This window comes from Petaurus breviceps, unplaced genomic scaffold, assembly GCF_028583685.1.
Source record: "Petaurus breviceps papuanus isolate PSGF00001 unplaced genomic scaffold, PetGlider_PUasm1.0 221, whole genome shotgun sequence".
In the NCBI taxonomy this organism is placed as follows: Eukaryota; Metazoa; Chordata; class Mammalia; order Diprotodontia; family Petauridae; genus Petaurus; species Petaurus breviceps.
In genome coordinates this window covers 9960629-9978822 of record NW_027185877.1, presented here as the reverse complement: position 1 = coordinate 9978822, position 18194 = coordinate 9960629, and the positions used below count along the sequence as shown (strand labels likewise).

At 37.0% G+C, this 18194-nt stretch overlaps 1 protein-coding gene across 2 annotated transcripts in view; it reads left to right on the top strand.

Annotated features, from left to right (window-relative positions):
- The window catches only part of FGD4 (FYVE, RhoGEF and PH domain containing 4), a 285423-nt gene that overhangs the window by 91887 nt on the left and 175342 nt on the right, over nt 1–18194 (top strand). The gene's annotated exons all lie outside the window — the stretch shown is intronic.

Below are 18194 nucleotides of genomic sequence, written 5' to 3'. Positions count from 1 at the left end.
GTCAAGATGAAGAAAAGACCTCCATTTGGGTATTAAGTGCTGTGCTTAAACTTGATGTAACTCTGGGGTAGATTTAATTGTGATCCAGGGGTGGGGAACTTTTGACCTTTTTGTGTTCTATGGTTGAGCAAATGAATGTATTTTACTTATGTTTGGAAACTAATCTCCATTTGAGAAGAGGGGCTTTGTGGTGGACTAAATGAAGGTACAGCCTAGGGGTGGAGAGGTATTTAGAACCGGGACTTTGTAATAGATTGAATGACTGGAAGGTCCTGGGGTGGGATAGTACTTGGAGATTATTTAATCATCCTTAGTAAATGCTGTATTTTGAATGATGTCATGTTTTGACCTTCTCTGTTCTTGGTTGGTCACTGAATAAAATGGAGAGCACCTATGCTGGTATTTTGAACCTTGGGAAGTTGCCTTTCCTTGGCATTACATTACAGCAGGTTCCCTAAGAACCCTTGCCCGCTGTAAAGCCGTAACAATAAACTTTTTTTTTTAAAGCAATCAGGGTTAAGTAACTTGCTCAAGGTTACACGGCCAGTTATTTCTGGGTGTGGTGCTGAGTATCTGAGCCCAGATTTGATCCCCAGGTCATCCCAACACTGGAGCTAGTGCTTGTTACTCGCTGAGCCACCTGGCTGCCCCTAGAATTTTTCTTTTTTTTTTTTTTTCTTTTTGGTTGGCATTTGGGGGCTAGTAACTTTGCCTGGGTGCGTCTGTGTGTGTGTGTGTGTGTGTGTGTGTGTGTGTGTGTGTGTTGTGTCTGAGGCTGGATCCGAACTCAGGTCCTCTGGACTTCGGGGCCAGCACTCTACTCACTACGACACCTAGCCGCCCTAACAATAAACATTTACAATCCTGACTTCAAGATTGCTTGGGCCTACTGAATTCCTTCCAGACTGAATCACAGGCATTCTGGTCATTGATAAGGATCAGAGTTCCTGTATAACCTATTGCCATCCCCCCATCAGTTTTTCTAGTGAGATATTTCACATTGTCTTTTATTTTTTCAGTGTTTTGGTTCTGTTTTATAATTTCTTAATTTCTCATGAAGTCATTAGCTTCTATTTGCTCCATTCTAATTTTGAAGGAAATTGTTTTCTTCAGTGAGCTTTTGAATCTCCATTTCCATTTGGCCAATTCTGCTTTTTAAGGCATTCTTCTCCTTGTTGGCTTTTTTAACCTCTTTTGCCATTTGGGTTAGTCTCTCTCTTTTTTTTTTATTGTTCTCCTTTAGCAAGCTGTTGACTTGTTTTTCATGATTTTCTTGGATCACTCTCATTTTTCTTCCCAATTTATCTTCTACTTCTATTCATTTTCAAAATCCTTCTTGAGCTCTTCCTTGACCTGGGATCAATCCTTTTTTTTTTTTTTTTTTGGAGGCTTTTGATGTAGGAGCTTTGACTTTGTTTTCTTCTTCTGGTTGTATGTTTTGAGCTTAATCACCAAAGCAAGATTCAACAAAAGTCTGACTTTTTTTGAAAGGTCTTTGCTCATTTTCTCAGCCAATTACTTAACTTTTTAACTCTTTATTAAGGTTGGTCTCTGCTCCCAGTGGGGTTGGGATGGGGGGTAGGGGTCTTTGGTACTGTCCCAAGCTTCAAGGGATTTTATGCATCTGTTTTCTGAGATACTTGTAGGAGCCTGTACATTTTCAGTTCTTCCAAGTTGGTATGATCAAAGGAGAGATGTTTACTCCTTTCCTGGCCTGTGCTCTTATCTGTGAGTGACCACAAGCACTCTTTTCTGCCTTGTAACTGAGGGGGATTCCCTCTCCACATCAACCACAAGCTCTGCCACACCAGCATTACTCCTTGCCCCTGGACTAAGACCAAGAGCCAAGAATGGGCAAAGCAAGAGAATCCTGCCTCAGCAACTGCCAAGAGATCCCTGCAATCCTCCCTACCTCCTCCCCCGCCCCCAATTAGCCTCTCAATCTCCACATGGTCTGGGAGCTGGGAGCTGGGGAAACAGCCAGTGCTGCTGCCGCTGCCACTGCCACCTTGGCTGCCCCGGGGGTTGGGACCATATTTTGCTCCTCTATCACCCAGGTCGGACAGATTTTTCCCACCGACCTTCTCTGCTGTCTTCGGATTTTAAGGGCAGAAAAGTCTGGAAACTGCCTTCCCTGCTAGTGATTTAGTCTCCTGAGGCAAGCTCTGGTCCTCTGGGGCTCAAGCTGTGATAGACCTTTCCCTTTGACCTCTCAGGCTGTTTTGAGCTGTGAATTTGTTTCGCTGCATCATTTTGTAGGTTCTGCTTGTCTCGAGTTTGATGAGAGTAAATTTTTACAGGTATATGGAGGGGTTTGGGGAGAGATCAACAAGTCCCTCCTTTTACTGCCCCATCTCCCCTCCTCCCCCCCGAACCTATTTTCTTGTTTAAAAAACAAAACTACCATACATAATAAGGCAGTGTGGTATAGTAGAGAGAGTTAATGCAATTATTCAGAAAATTGGCTAGTCCCACCTCAAATATTTAATCATTTTTTACCTTAAACAAACTTTAGTGTCTTCTATAAGATGGAATAATACTTATGCTGTCTGTATTACAGAGTTCTGAGGACGCACATTATAATCTTTAAAACACTTTCTAACATTGTCTTTATATAATTTTACATTTGGTACTTTAGAAGAGACAATAATACCAATATTGAAACTTTGTTATGTATTAGCTAATTACATTGTGAAAAGTTTCACCAGAAGTAAGTATAGGAGTAAACTTAAAAATTTGGAACCACTTCTAGTTAAAAATAAGTAAAAAATGAATATTAATTACAAATTAATGTAATTACAGTGTAACTTCTAGGAAAACATTGCAAACATTACACTTGCAACAAGTCAGTTATTTACTTTCCAGGAATAAGTTTTACTAGATTAGAAAATAGTGTATACTTAAATTCCATCATGAGTGTTTGGGTAATGCCTAGGTTATGTTTTGTTATTCTTTGAATTGGTTATAGATTCAAGTTACATTTCATAAGTTGTATTTTTATCTCCTTGCACCTTTTGAAAAGAAATCTAAAAGAATTATGATGACTATATTGTTTTTTAATGGTGTCCCTCCTTTTCCTTGCTATAATCTTCTTGGCTTTATTCTTAAAATGCACTATATGTTGTGGAGATTTTGGGCATCATAAAAATTAACCACAGTTTGAACTTCTAGCTCTTTTCTCTGGCAGTAATTTCTTTTCTGCCCCCTCCCCCCACTCTTACACAGCTTTATTTTTTCCTTTTTCTATTGGCTCCTTCCCATCTGTATCCAGACATGTGCAATTTCCAGCTATCATTCTATTTCTCTCTTCCTTATTGCTGTACTTTCTGGAAAGTTGTTCCTTCCTGAAAGTTGTCCTTCCTTACCATTTAATTTCTCAGTCTTGCAGTTTGACTCCTGTCCCTACAATTCTACTGAACCAACATCTTTCGAGAGTGACCTTTAACAGAGACCTCATAATTACCAAATGTCATCGCTTTTTTTTCTCTCCCAGTTTTCAACTTCTTTATTTTCCTTCTGTATTTAACACTACCCACTTCCTCCTGTTTGGTTATCCTTTCCTTCCTTAGCATCAGAAACACCAACATTTTTCTTTATCTTTCCCTGGTACCTCATTTTCCCCACCCTTTATCATTGTTGTTACCCTAAGTTTCTGCAGTTGGCTCTTCATATACCCTTCTTTGGCAATCTTACTCCCACAGCTTCTTGTTGCTGTGGTACTGACCTGTCTTCTTATTGCCTGACCTGTATCCCACTGGTATCTAACATCCAGTGTATCTAAAACTTCACATGTTTTATCCCTTTGAACTTGTTCATCTTTCTAATTTCACTGTTTCTTAACATTGCTTTAATCTTTGACTCTTGCTTCTTCCATACCTTTCATATCCAGTTTATCAAGTCCTGTGATTTCTACCTTTGTAACACCTCATAACTTTCCCTCTTTTTGTTTCCACTGCTACCATTGTGGTCCCAGTCCTTATTACCATCTGCTTTAGACAATTAGAATAGTTTAAGAAGTCTCCCCAACTATTTTCTCACCACTGCAGTCCATCTTTCACATCCCTACAAGAATAATCTTCAAGGACAAATTTGTTCTTGTAGTATATTTATTGTGCTCCTCTGTTTATATATCCTCAGTGGCTACCTGCTGCCTTCTAAATAAAAGTTCAAAGTCCTTTTCTCAGCATTGGAGTAACTCTGAATTTGGCAACACTTTCACTCTCCAGCCTGCCTTCCTACTTCCTCTTTACACATATTTTAGTTTAACTGAACTGTTCTGTGTTCACACCATGCATTGTGCTTTATTACCTCTGCTCATATTCTTTCCTATACCCACAATCCTCTATTCCTCCTTTTGCTTGTTGAATTCCTACCTAAACTTTAAAGTCAGACTCACATCCTTTTTTCTCCATGAAGCATTCCTTGCTTCCTCTTCCCCAGCCCCACCCCAGGCCTCACATAATACTTAGTTTTATATCTTTTTAACAGTCAATCATGTTTTATAATTATACATTATAAGTATCTTTGTACATGCTTTTCTCCCACCACTTACCTTTCCCCCTTCCTCCCCCAATATGCTATAAGTTTGCAAGAAAGAAAAGATTATTAGCATGTTAAAGGGGAGAGAATGTTGACTTGGAATCAGAAGATTTGAGTTTGAATCCTAACTCTGACATTTAGGAGTTATGTGACCATGGGCAAGTCGCCTCATCTCTTTCAGTTTCAGTTTCTTCATCTGTAAAATGTAATTAATAATTTATGCATTGTTTGTCTTACAAGTTCTAATGAAATTATTCTACTAAAACTTTAAGCACTTTATATTGCTATCCCCGCAGCTCCTAAAATGGTGCTTTCTCTACATACATCAACTCATCCTTAATAAATGTTTATTGAATTAAACCAGTTTAGGGTGGATGTTTTTTGGGTTTTGCTTTTTTGAGGGACAGTTGGGGCTAAGTGACTTGCCCAAGGTCACATGGCTAGTAAGTCTGTCAAGTATCTGAGGCTGGATTTGAACTCAGATCCTCCTGACTCCAGGGCCAGTGCTCTATTCACTGCACCACCTAGCTGCCCTGGTGGATGAAGTTTTAACAGTTTAGATTTTATCTTTTCAGTGAACAAGGCATGTGTCATCTGTCATCTCCTCTACTTTGAAAAAGTATTTCAGAACGAACATTTAGTCAGCATGGTAGAGTGTTGAACTTGGGCGTAAGGTCTTCCTTAAGTCAAATCCTTGCAAATCACTTAATAATCTCTCTTAGCTTGAGTTTCCTTATTTATAAAATGGGAGAAATAATAGTGCACATTTGATGAGGTATCAATTATATAGAACTATATACTACTTAAATGCTAGCTGTTCTATAGGCTGTTTTATCATTATTCAGGAATATTTCATTTTGTTGTGTGTCACAGATATGTTTTTTACAAACAAGGCTTGTGGCAAGTTTGCTGCACTGTATTTCCATCTAGGTGCACACATTGTGTCTCTGTCACATTTTGGTAATTCTCACAATATTTCAAACTTTTTCATTATTGTTATTATATGTTATAGTGATCTTTGATGTTATTATTCTAATTGTTTTGGGGCACTATGAACCTTACCTATATAAGAAGTTGAACTGATAAATGTTATTTGTATTTTGTTTTTTTGCCTTTTGGAGGGCAATTGGGGTTAAGTAACTTGCGCAAGGTCACATGGCTAGTACCTGTTCAGTGTCTGAGGGTGGATTTGAACTCCGGTCCTGTGCCACCTAGCCTCCCTATTTGCTTTATTTTGATGATTTAGAACTGAACTCGCAATATCTCCAAAGTATGCCTGTCTGTAATATAGAAACAGTTCGGAGTAAGACTCTTTAAATTTTTTAAAATTTCATTTCCTTTTTTTAATGCTTGTTATTCACATTTCTATAAATTACACTTAAATTTGAGTACAGCAATATGAGGTCTGCGTCTTTGCATGGTTGCTCACTAGATAAAATATAAATATATCATAAACAAAGCAGCAGCAGCCCAAGTAGCCCGGCATAGCCAATTAAATCTGACTGAAGAAGAATCAAAGCCTCTTCCATTTAAAATTATGTAAGGGATTGTCAAAACTTTTTACACCAGAATCTATTTCTTTCTTGGAAGGAAAAAATGACAAAAATTTGGGCAACATTTTAAGTAAAAACCATTAGAAAGACAGAAGAGTGCTGTGAACTGAGCAAAAGCTCCAAAGTAGAACAGGTTCTGTTTTCCAGTTCAGCATTTCCGTGATACTTTGTAGGACATAAACTTGTCCCACACTGGTTTCCACATCTTATCCAAGAGAAAATTCCTCAAGTCTCCAACACAGTAATCTGGGGACCACAACATGATGGAGATTGCTAGCTCCTCTCATGTCAGCTTCTTCCTGGAGTCTTATTCTCCCTTTAGTAATCTGAAGTGGGAATGGCATCATCCATCTTCTGTCTTAAATGCTAGTTTCTGAGCATACAGTACCCCAGTGGCTGGAGAGGACTCTTTAAATTTTAAATACACATATTTCTACAAAAAAAGCTTTTCCTCTCACAGAAGCTATAATTTATTCTGTAGGGCCTGGTACAAGGAATATTTATTGACATCATGGCGGTATCTGTAATCACTGTTTCATTAAAGATTCAGAAACATTGTTCAAATGCAAGATTTCCTTATAACTTTCCTGTAATAATAGAATTAGAATAAGAGGCTTAAGCAATGCAGTTCAGGTATGTTGATTTTTAATTACTTAACAGATAGCATTTCTATAACTCTTTATCACTTGCAATGTTCTTTATTCTTAAACAGCCTTGAGGTTATAGGTGCAGTTATTATCCCCATTGTATCAGCAAGGGAACCTTATAATATAGACAAATCAATAGTTAGCATGCTCATTATTCCTTTTTCCATATCTATCTGGTGCCCTAAGGGAGAAAAGAGCTGGATTTGTGATATTAGAAATCAATTGTCAGACGAGTACTAATACTGCGTGAAGATGAGTAATATTTCAGATAAGTAAATATTATGTTTTGGATTGAAATGAAAGCCATTTGTATTAGATACCAAGCATGATGTTGTGGCAAAGGTTAATTTGGGCCTGGTCTCAGGAAAAACTTCCTAACCATTAGAGCTATCCAAAGGTGGAATGACTTGTTTTGATGGATTCCTTCACTTTGAGAGGTGAGTCTTCAAGCAAAAGTGGTATACCGGGGGCGGCCAGGTAGCACAGCAAGTAAGAGCACCGGCCCCAGAGTCGGGATGACCTGGGATTGAATCTGGGCTCTGATACACCCAGAAATAACTGGCCATTATTAGCAAGTTACTTAACCCCAATTGCTTAAAAAAAAAAAATAAAAAAAAGTGGTATACCACTTGTTAGTTACCATAGTAAAGGCAACCTTTTTGTACATATTTATTTAGATGATTGCTGAGGTCCATTCCAGATTTAAAATTCTTTTGTTTGATGTCTGTACTTTGTATACTTTTCTTATGTAGAAACCCAACAGAAGTTCCTTAAAGTTGACTGGCGTTCACTTAAAGTTAGCATAAAATTAAAGGTAGAGATTGGAGAAAAGGTTTTATAATTAGTAGTATTTTAGAAATGAACTAAGTTCACTTCTTCAATTACCATATATTCAAATTTGAGTTTTCATATTAATAAAATTGTATCCCCAATATAGATAATTGCTCAGTTGATAAACTGTGTTCTCAAAGTTTATTTGAAAATTTGTTGTTGATTTTTGGCCAAGATGTCTACATTTAGGAAGCATACTGTCTAGCTCCCACTTGTTAATTCCAGTGATGCTACCACCTCTGCAGAAATGGTTAATATTAGGTTCCACCCTTAGAAGAAATCTCTGGCTTCTGGCTTAGTCTGCTGGTGGTTCAACTTCTGTTTCAGCCTCGAATCCTTCTATGTTTCTTTTTCCATCACGTCTGATTTTAGAAATGATAGGGAGCTACTAGATTTAATTGAACATGAAAGTGAAATGGTCTAACATGTTAGTTTGACATGATTTTTAACATTTTGACATGTTAGTTTAACACATGTCAGTTTGACAGCTTTGTGGAGGATGGATGGGAGATACTTGAAGCTGGCAGTCTAATTAGGACCCTGTTGCCACATAGTTCAGGTGATAAGGGCCTTAACTGGTATAGTAGCTGTGTAAGTAGCAAAAAGGTGATGGATTTTAGAGATGAGAGGACAAAATTGCCTAGACTTGGCAACTGATTAAATATAAAGGGAAGAAGGAAATTGAGGAGTTGAGGATGACTTTAAGGTAACATCAGGTAGTTAGCTTGATAGTGTTCAGTAGTACTACAAACAAGCAGTCCTGGAGGCAGATTTTTAGGAGGCAGCTTTAGCTTTATAAACTTTTACCCTAGGGACAGTGTGGGGGTTAGGCAGCTGATCCAGAGAAGATTGCAGTACCCTCTCTTGGCTAGCACTAGACATAGGGCCTGGGTATGCTGACCAGACATGGCCCGGGCTGCTATGGGTTAGGAGGAGCAAGTACATGCTGATGAGTGTGGTCACAGAGAAGTGGGGTCCCTGCAGGAAATAGTCACTTGGAGGAAAGCAGAGTCCCTGGTTTTGGTTCAGAGGGATAAAGTTAAGATGAAGTTTGCAGCCATAGGAGATACTACAGCAAGTAAGAGCATTTGTGGTGACAGCTTATTGGGGGCCCTGATCAAGGCCTCAGGGGCAGGGAGGAGTACCTGAGGTGAGGCCCCCAGATAGAACTTAGAAAACTACAACAGGAAAAACTTAAAGGCTGAGACATCTATCACACTTCAGTACTAGTGTCCTGGTCTAAGATAAAGTGAATATACAGGAAATAAGCTGCTAAAAAATGAGTAAGCAAAAGAGAGAGATTCTACCATTGATAGCTACAATGGTGATATAAATCAGGGTTCAAAATCTGGAGACAGTGAAGTCAAAACATTCTTCTAAAAGCTTCAAAGAAAAATATAAATTGGTCACAAGCTGAAAAGAAATCTTGGAAAAACTTTAAAAGGGACTTTAAAAATCAGATGAGATGAGAAAAATTAGGAAGTAAAAATCAAAGTAATATAAGAAAATCAAGAAAATTATAAAAAGAAGGCAAACAATTGGGGGGAAAAAAGATCCAAAGATTTACAGAACAAAATAGTGCCTTCAGAATTAGAATTGGGCAAAGGGAAGCTAATGACTTCATAAGACACCAAGAAGTAATAAAACTAAATGAAAAAATAGAAAATGTGAAATATCTCATTACAATAACAACTGACCTGAAATACGGATTAAGGAAAGAAAATAAAAGAATTTTTGGTCTGCCTGAAGTTATGATTTTTAAAAAAGAGTCTAAAAAGAAATTAACCTGAAAAAGGAATTAACCTTAAGTTTTAAAACTAGAGGATAAAATAAAAATTGGAAAAATCCACTCACCATTTGAAAGATCCCAAAATGAAAGACAGACACAGTATAGCTAAGCTTCAGATCTTCAAAGTTTCAAAGGTCAAGGAGAAAATACTACAAGCACCTAGAAAGAAACAATTTAAACATTGTGGAACTACAATCAGAATAACCTAAGGCGCTTAGCAGCTTCTACATTAAAAGACTGAACATGATAATATGAGGAGCAAAGGAGCTTGGATTGGTAATAACTAAGAGTAACTTACCCAGCAAAGCTGAGTGTAATTCTGCAGTGAAAAGGCCAATATTTAATGAATTAAAGGACTTTCAGGTATTCTTGAGGAAAAGACCAAACTGAACTTAAAATTTGACCTATAAGAATTAGGAGAAACATAGGAAGGTAAACATGAAAAGCTCATTATAAGGGATTTAATAAGGTCAAGCTGTTTCCTTATATGGGAAAATGTTATCTGTTACTCTTAAGAATGTTATCATTACTAGGGCAATTTGAAAGAGCATACATACATAAAATGATTTTAAAAAGTAAAATCTGGTCGGGATAAGTAAAATGCAACAATTATCTCATAAACAAGGATAAATGGAAAAATTGTTGAAATGGAGGGCAGTAGTGCATGGAGAGCTGGTATTGCTAGAACCTTTTTTTGTCTTTAATCTACATTTAGACTCCATAGCTCTTTCTCTGAATGGGGGTATAATTTTTCATTATGGGTTTTTTGGAATTGTCTTAGATCATTGTATTGCTAAGAAGAGCTAAGTCAGTCACGGTTGATCATTGGACAGTGTTGCTGTACAATGTTTTCCTGGTTCCACTCACTTCACTTAGCATCAGTTCATATAAGTCTTTCCAGGATTCCATTATATTCATATACTGAAACTTGTTCAGCCATTCACCTATTAATGGGCATCCCCTCAAATTCTAAAAATATTTTTGTACATAAAGGTCTTTTTTTCCCTTTTTAATGATCTCTTTGGGCTAGAGACCTGATAGTGGTATTGCTGGATTAAAAGGTACGCACAGTTTGACTGCTCTTTGGACATAGTTCTGAATTGTTCTTTGGGATCAGTTCAAAACTCCATCAACAATATATCAGTGTCCCAATTTTCTCATATATTCTTCAACATTTATCATTTTCCTTTTCTGTCATTGTAGCCAATCTGATAGGTGGGAGGTAGTACCTCAGAGTTGTTTTAATTTGCATTTTTCTAAACAGCAGTGATTTAGAACACTTTTCATATGACTGTAGTTAACTTTAATTTCTTCATCAAAGAGTCATATCCTTTTATCATATCTTCATCTGAGTTCATATCCTTTTATCATATCCATTTCCCAATTGAAGAATGACTTTTATTCTTATAAATTTGACTTATAAATTTATTTTTCTGAATTTGACTCAATTATCTCTATATTTGAGAAATGAGGTCTTCATCAGAAGTACTGACTGTAAAAATTGTTTCCTATATTTCTGCTTTCCTTCTAATCCTGGTTGTATTGGTTTTGTGTATGTAGAGCCTTTTTAATTTAATGCATTCAAAATTATTCATTTTTCATTTCATAATGTTCTCTATCTTGGTTGGCCATAAATTCTTCCCTTCTGCATAGATCTGACAGGTAAACTAGATAATGAAATAATCATTACTAAACCTCTATATACTAAATGTTATAGCATCCAAAAATTTAAAGAAAACGCTAAATAAATTTCAATTCTCAATAGATAGCAAAATGATAACAGGGTTGGATGACTTTAAACTTCCCCTCTCAGAACTAGATAAATCTAACAAAAAATAAATAAGAAAGTCAAGGAGATGAATAAAATCTTAGATAAGCTAGATATGGTAGATATTTGGAGAGACTTGAATGAACATATAAAGGAATATACCTTTTTCTTAGTAGTATGTGATTGTGGAAGTATAGAAAGATAAGGGGTAGGTTGAGGACACCAGCAAGAAGTAGGAAGGGGAGTTTATTGTGTATTAGAGGTGAGAAGGAAAGGATAGTGACTGGAGTTGAAGGTGAGAAGTGAATAATTCAGCAGGGAATCGGACTAATTAAAGAAGAGACTGAAACACTGAAATCAGAGTAAGAGAGATGATAAAAAGAGATGATGAATTTTCCTTCCTTGTATTTCCCTTTCTCAAATTGCTCCCTCATTGATTGTAGTAGAAAAAGGAAATTTAGAGAAGAAGAAATAAGAATTAATGCCCATCATCCTCTTTCTTAATGAACTTGACAAATAAACTGTGGCTATCTGGAAAGATGAAAAAAGGATGGATGGAGGAGGAGCCAAGAGTGGCAATTCTATTAGTTCTTTAAATACAAGGAAAAATGAGTTTTCTTTATTGTGCCATCTTCTATATCTGTTAGTATAGTGCTTGATACCTAAAAATGTATTTAGGTTATTTTTATATCAGATATACAAATGGAGTCCTTCAAGAGATTATGGATTCTTTATCCATGGAAGCTGAAAGATGATGATGATAAAGATCATTATTATCATTATAACTACCATTGGTATAGTAATTAAAGATTTTTAAAAGCTTTATAAATTACTGATTAGCAATGTTGTTGAAGGGGATTCTAGATACAGGAAGGACTGGTTGAGTTCTGAGGCCCTTTCCAACTGTGTGGTTCTGTAAATCTGAGTGAAACTCAATACTTTTGTTTTTATCTTTAATCAGTCTCTTGCATTTTTCTTCCACAGAACTGGTTAACTCTAATATTGCATTCCATTAGAATCAGCTCTGATTTGACAGATGAAAAATCAGAGCCACTGAATGAGTAAAAAACATTTTTAAAGTGATTAATAGTTTGTAGTAGAGCATTTGGGTTGCTAACCCTCAGTAGACTTTTGCCTCACTTCCCATTTCAGTAGACTTGCTAGTATGTTCATTTAGTTGAGTGAACTAAAAGACTTGCATCTCCCTGCCTGTAATGGGAATGTAAATTTTTAAGTTCTTCCCTGCCCCTAGGCTAAAGTGCACCTGGAGCCTGGGGTGGGAGACTTGTATTTCAGTAGATACTTTTTGATTGGCCAGTGGGTCCAGAAGGTTGTTACATTCTCTGAGCCAGGAGAAGGCTATATAAACCCTGATTTGAGGCTTTGTTTTGGGGCTCACTTTGAGAAGTGTTCTGTGATTTGATCAGATGAGACTCTGGGAAGCTGTTGTTGAGAGTACCCCGGCTTTGAAAAACCCAGATGTTGGTTTGGTATGGATGTAATGGTTGGACAGTTTGGAAAGCTGTCTACTTAATCTGTTTCTCTTATCTTGATAATTCTGTCTGTATATTCTGAAGTTTGGGGTTCTGACCTTTTTCCCCTGAACTAGGTAAACGATACATATTTGACTGATTTAAAGTAAGCTTGTTAACCCATTTTGAGTTGCTTTCCTTTATCAAAGCAGATCCAAGAACCTGTGTTGGCAGCCACCCTGGGACGCTGGGGTGCTTGCTGCTACACTGCCCCCCCCCATCACATATTATTCATCCATGCCCTCTTCAAGTGTGGTATCTATGGTAGTTTCCAGCTAGACCAGATTACTGAATATCACAGACCCAGCCATATTAGGAGGAAGATATATTCAAATAGCGTATGTAGACAATTACAACCACTCGATAGCTCAGTACCAAGGGGTGTAAATAAAAAAGGTATCACTTCCTTTTCTTGAATTTAAAACCTTTGACTTTCTCTAAAAATATTCCCTCATCTCCCCCAATTTGCTGTGGTAGTTTATTTTTTTGGTCTTTATTAATTTGTTTGTTTTTAGTTGACAAGATTCATTACCACAATTCCTTGAGTTTTAAATTTTCTCTCCCTCCCCCCCTCTCCCATGGCGGTATACAATCAAGTATAGTATCTGCAAATACGTTCATATTAGGCATTAGTCAGGTTATAAAGAAGTATTGTAACAGATGGAATGAAGAATGGGAAAGAGGAAACAAAACCAAACAAGAAAACGAATAATGGCAGGTAGTTTGCTTCAGTCTGGGTTCAATCTCAGTTCTTTCTCTGGATGTAAACATCTCTCTCCATCATGAGTCTTTTGGGTTTGACTTATTATTCTGGATTTCTGAGAAGAGTCCAGTTTATCGAAGTTGGTCGTCACACATACATTGTGTCTGTAATTGCATACAAATTCCTTCTGGCTCTACTCACTCAGCATCAGTTCACATAAGCCTCTCCAGGTAAATATGAAGTCCATCTGTTCCTCGTTTCTTACTGCACAATAGTATTCCATAACATGCATATACCACAACTTGTTCAGCCATTCCCCAATTGATGGGCACCCCCTTAATTTCCAGTTCTTTGCTACCACAACAAGAGCTGCTATAAATATTTTTGTACATATGGGTCTTTTTCCCATTTCTGTGATTTTTTTGGGATACAACCTTACAAGTGGTATTTCTGGGGCAAAGGGTATGACATTATTTATAGCCCTTTGGGCATAATTCCAGATTGCTTTCCAGAAAGGCTGGATCAGTTCACAACACCACCAGCAATGCATTAGTGTTCTAATTCGTCCACATCCTCTCCAGCATTTGTCATTTTCCTGTTTTGTCATCTTAGCCAATCTGACTGGTGAGATGTGGTACCTCAGAGTTGTTTTGATTTGCATTTCTCTAATCAATAGTGATTTAGAGCATTTTTTCATATGCTTATAAATATCTTTAATTTCTTCCTCTGTAAACTGCCTGTTTATATGCTTTGACCTGTGGTAGTTTATTTTTAAAATTCAGGTGTCAAACTTTGCATTGATTCTGATTAAATTCCATCTTTTTATTGTGTTCCATTCTAACTTGTCAGGATCTTTTTGGGATCCCAGTCATATTCTAAAATGTTAGTAGTTACTCTCCCAGCATTTGTTGTTTGCTAATGTAGTGACCAATCTATTTATGCCTTTGTCCATGTGATCAGCAAAAATGCTAAACCTCTAGAGACTAAACCTAGAGACCTCTCAGTGGATGATAAAATATCAAACTTTAATTTGCTTCCTGCCAACAGCATGGAATTTTTCTGGTGTATAAGTTTTAACTAGCACTCTTAAGCTACCCTCCCTTTTATACCTTCCAGTATTATTGCCATAACTACGTGCGAAGTTATGACTAATGTTAGAACATGGGAAATTATATCTGGACCAGAATAGAGGTTTTGGTGGGGCATTAAGTACCCTTCTTTAGAAATTAATCTGACTCCATTAGTCATGTACTCAAAGCAATTTCAGTACCTTATAGTTCTACCCAGTAGTTTTTCTTTGTAATTTAAAAAATTGTATACCTTATTATTTACTAATTAATATTCCTAATTGATTTGGCTCTGGCCCACTTGTAATTGGAGGTTCTGCTGTGGTGTATCTGAGTTTACCCTATTTTACCATTCTAAGAGATTTTCTGACCCCTAGGTCTATGTACAGCAATACACATTCATCCCTAGACAACGCAGCAGTTGCACTGATGAATCAGCATTTAACCCTCATGGACGCAAAAACAGATTAAACATAGAAGAAGCCATATTTCTAAAATCACAGATATGCAGTTTCCGAGTCTTAGTAACCCAAGAAAAGTTAATAAATGTAGTTAAAATATGAATTTTAAAATGTTTTCCTCATAACCTATTTAGAAAAATTGGATTTAACTTGATTTTAAAACTTTAATATAACTTGGGAAACAAAATCCTGTTCTTTAATATTTGTTGTTTGGATTCTGATTCATTATACCAGGGAATCTGTAATTTCATCAATCTGTGTTAACCACATAATTATTGCAAATCACAATCCAGTCATATCTTTTTATATGTTAACACATGATCATACATTTAATCGTAGAATGTGTTTTACATCCCCTAGAGATCAGCCTTCTTATTTTATAGATGAGAAAGCTGAGGTCTACAAAGGCAATCTTGGCCAATGTTCTTGTCCAGTGGTCTTTTATAAAGCATCCAAAAGAGATTACAACCAGTTTAAAAAAAAATTGCCATTAAACCAAAAGAAAACTTTAAAAAAAAAGTTACCCTAATTAATAAACACAATGTAATTGCTTATTGATTGAATGAAAGTGAGTCCTTGACATTTTATCTCTTCCTAAATGGATTTATTTTGTTTTCAAATTCTTTATTAACTTCTGATTTACATCATTCACTTCCACCAGATTTTGAGTTACATATTTTCTCCCCGTTTTTCCCCTACCCACAAATACACCAAAATGGCAGTCCCACAGGATATCCCCTCCTCCAATCTGCTCTCTCCCATACCCCCTTTCAACTTTTACAGTAGGGCAGGTGGATCTCTATGCCCTAGTGCCTGTATAACTTATTTCCCAATTAAATGTAAAATAGTATTAATAATATTATATATATATGTGTATATATATATATATATATTTATATTTAACATTTGATTCTAAAACTTTGAGTTCCAGATTCATTCCCTTCCTCCCTTGTCACCAACCCTTGCTGGGAAGATAAGCAATTCAGCATAGGTTGTACATGTGTAGCTAATGCAAAACACTACCATAATAGATATATTGTAAAAGACTGACTATATTTCCCTTCCTCCTATCCCACCTCCCACTTGTTCTATTCTCTACTTTGATCCCATCCCTTTTCAAAAATGGGTGCTTCCAACTTCCTTCCCCCCAGCCTGCCCTCCTCCCTTCCATCATCCCCCCTCTTATTCCCTCCCCCCGTACTCTCCTGTAGGGTGAGATACCCTATTTAGTATGTATGTCATTCCCTCCCCAAGGTAAATTCAATAAGAATAAGGTTGGTTGACCCATTCTCTTTTGCCTTCTTATTCCCCTCCATTGTAACCATTTTCCCTTGCCTTATCTATATGAGATAGTTTACCCCATTCTGTCCCTCCCCATCTCCTCTCATTATATTCCTCTCTCACCTCTTAATTTCACCTTTTAAGTATCATCCCTTCCTGTTAAATTGGTCCTGTGCCCTCTATCTATGTATACCTGTAATCATATATACACACATTCACATATGTATTCATACGCCTGTATACCTTCTGATATAGACATACATACATATATATGTATATTTCTTTTATATGTATATATATTCTTTATATATATAATATATATATAAATATAAATATATATATATATTTATAAATATATATATATAATATATATATTCTTTTATATGTATATATATATATATATTTCTTTTCCTTCAGCTATTTTCATACAGAGAAAAGTTTCATCAGTTATAATTATCATTTTTCCATGTAGGAATGTAAATAGTTCAACTTTGATAAGTTCCTTATGATTTCTTTTCCCTATTTACCTTCTCAAGCTTCTGTTGCTTCTTGTATCTGAATGTCAAATTTTCTATTCAACTCTGGTTTTTTCAGCGAGAATGCTTGAAAGGCCTCTATTCCACAGAATGACCATATTTTCCCTGAAACGTGATACTCAGTTTTGCTGGGTAGGTGATAATCCCAGATCCTTTGACCTCTGGAATATCACATTCCAAGCCCTTTGATCCCTCAGTGTAGAAGCTATCAGATCCTGGGTTATCCTGATTGTGTTTCCACAATATTCAAATTGTTTCTTCCTGGCTGCTTGTAATATCTTCTTCTTGATTTGGGAATTTCAGAACCTGGCTATAATATTCCTAGGAATTTTCTTTTTGGGATCTTTTTCAGGGGGTGATGGGTGGATTCTTTCAACCTCTGTTTTGCCCTTTTGTTCTAAAACATCAGGGCAGTTTTCCTTGCGGATTTCTTGAAGGATAATTTCTAGGTTCTTTCTTTGATCATGGCTTTCAGGTAGTCCAATAATTTTTAAATTATCTCTCCTGGATCTATTTTCTAGGTCTGCGATATTCCATGAGATATTTCACATTTCCTTCTATTCTTTCATTTGTTTGGATCTGTTTAACAGCATCTTGATTTCTCATAAAGTCATTAGCTTCCATTTGTTCCAATCTAATTCTGAAGGAATGATTCTCCTCAGTGAGCTTTTGAAATTCTTTTTCCATCTGGCAAATTCGACTTTTTAAGGCATTCTTCTCCTCATTGCCTTTTTGAGCCTCTTTTGCCATTTGAGTTAGTGTGTTTTTAAAGGTGTGATTTTCCTCAGTCAGGCTGTTGACTCTTCATTTCATAATTTTCTTGCATTGTTCTCATTTCTCTTCCCAATTTTTCCTCCACTTCTCTTTTCTGTTTCTTAAGGTCCTCTATGGCCTGTAACCAGCTCGTATTTTCCTTTGAACCTTTTGGTGTAGGAGTTCTGACTTCACTGTCTTTGTCCTATTCCATGCTTTGATCCTTTTTGTCCTCAAAATAGGAGTCTAATGTTGGATTGCTCTGCTTGGTTTGCTTTCTTTGCCTGGTCATGTCACCCCTCATGGGCTTTTTGCCACAGTAGGACTCTGTCACCAGATGGGGGAGCTTCGTTCCAAATGCTGGGGTTTTCTCAGCTGCCTGAGGTTGGGTGTTCTCTCTGAAGCCTCCACAGGCTCTGGCAAGCTGGTCACACACCCCAGGACCTCCACCCTAGACCGCAATTCAGATCCAAGCAGGTTAAAGCAAGAGTGATTACTCCTCAGACTGGTTGCTTGGTCCCCCTACACTCTGAAGGCCAGGAGCAGCCCTCAGTGACTTCTTGCCCTGGGGGCAATAGCCCACGCACTCCCAACTACTGGGTCCCAAACTTCACACTGCACTGACCTCTCACTTTGTCCTTAGCATCTATGTGTTGATATTTCTGGAATCGCCACAGCTGCTGGTGATCTGGAGTCCCTGGCCAGGGGCTGGTCAGGTTCCCCCCCCCCCCCCC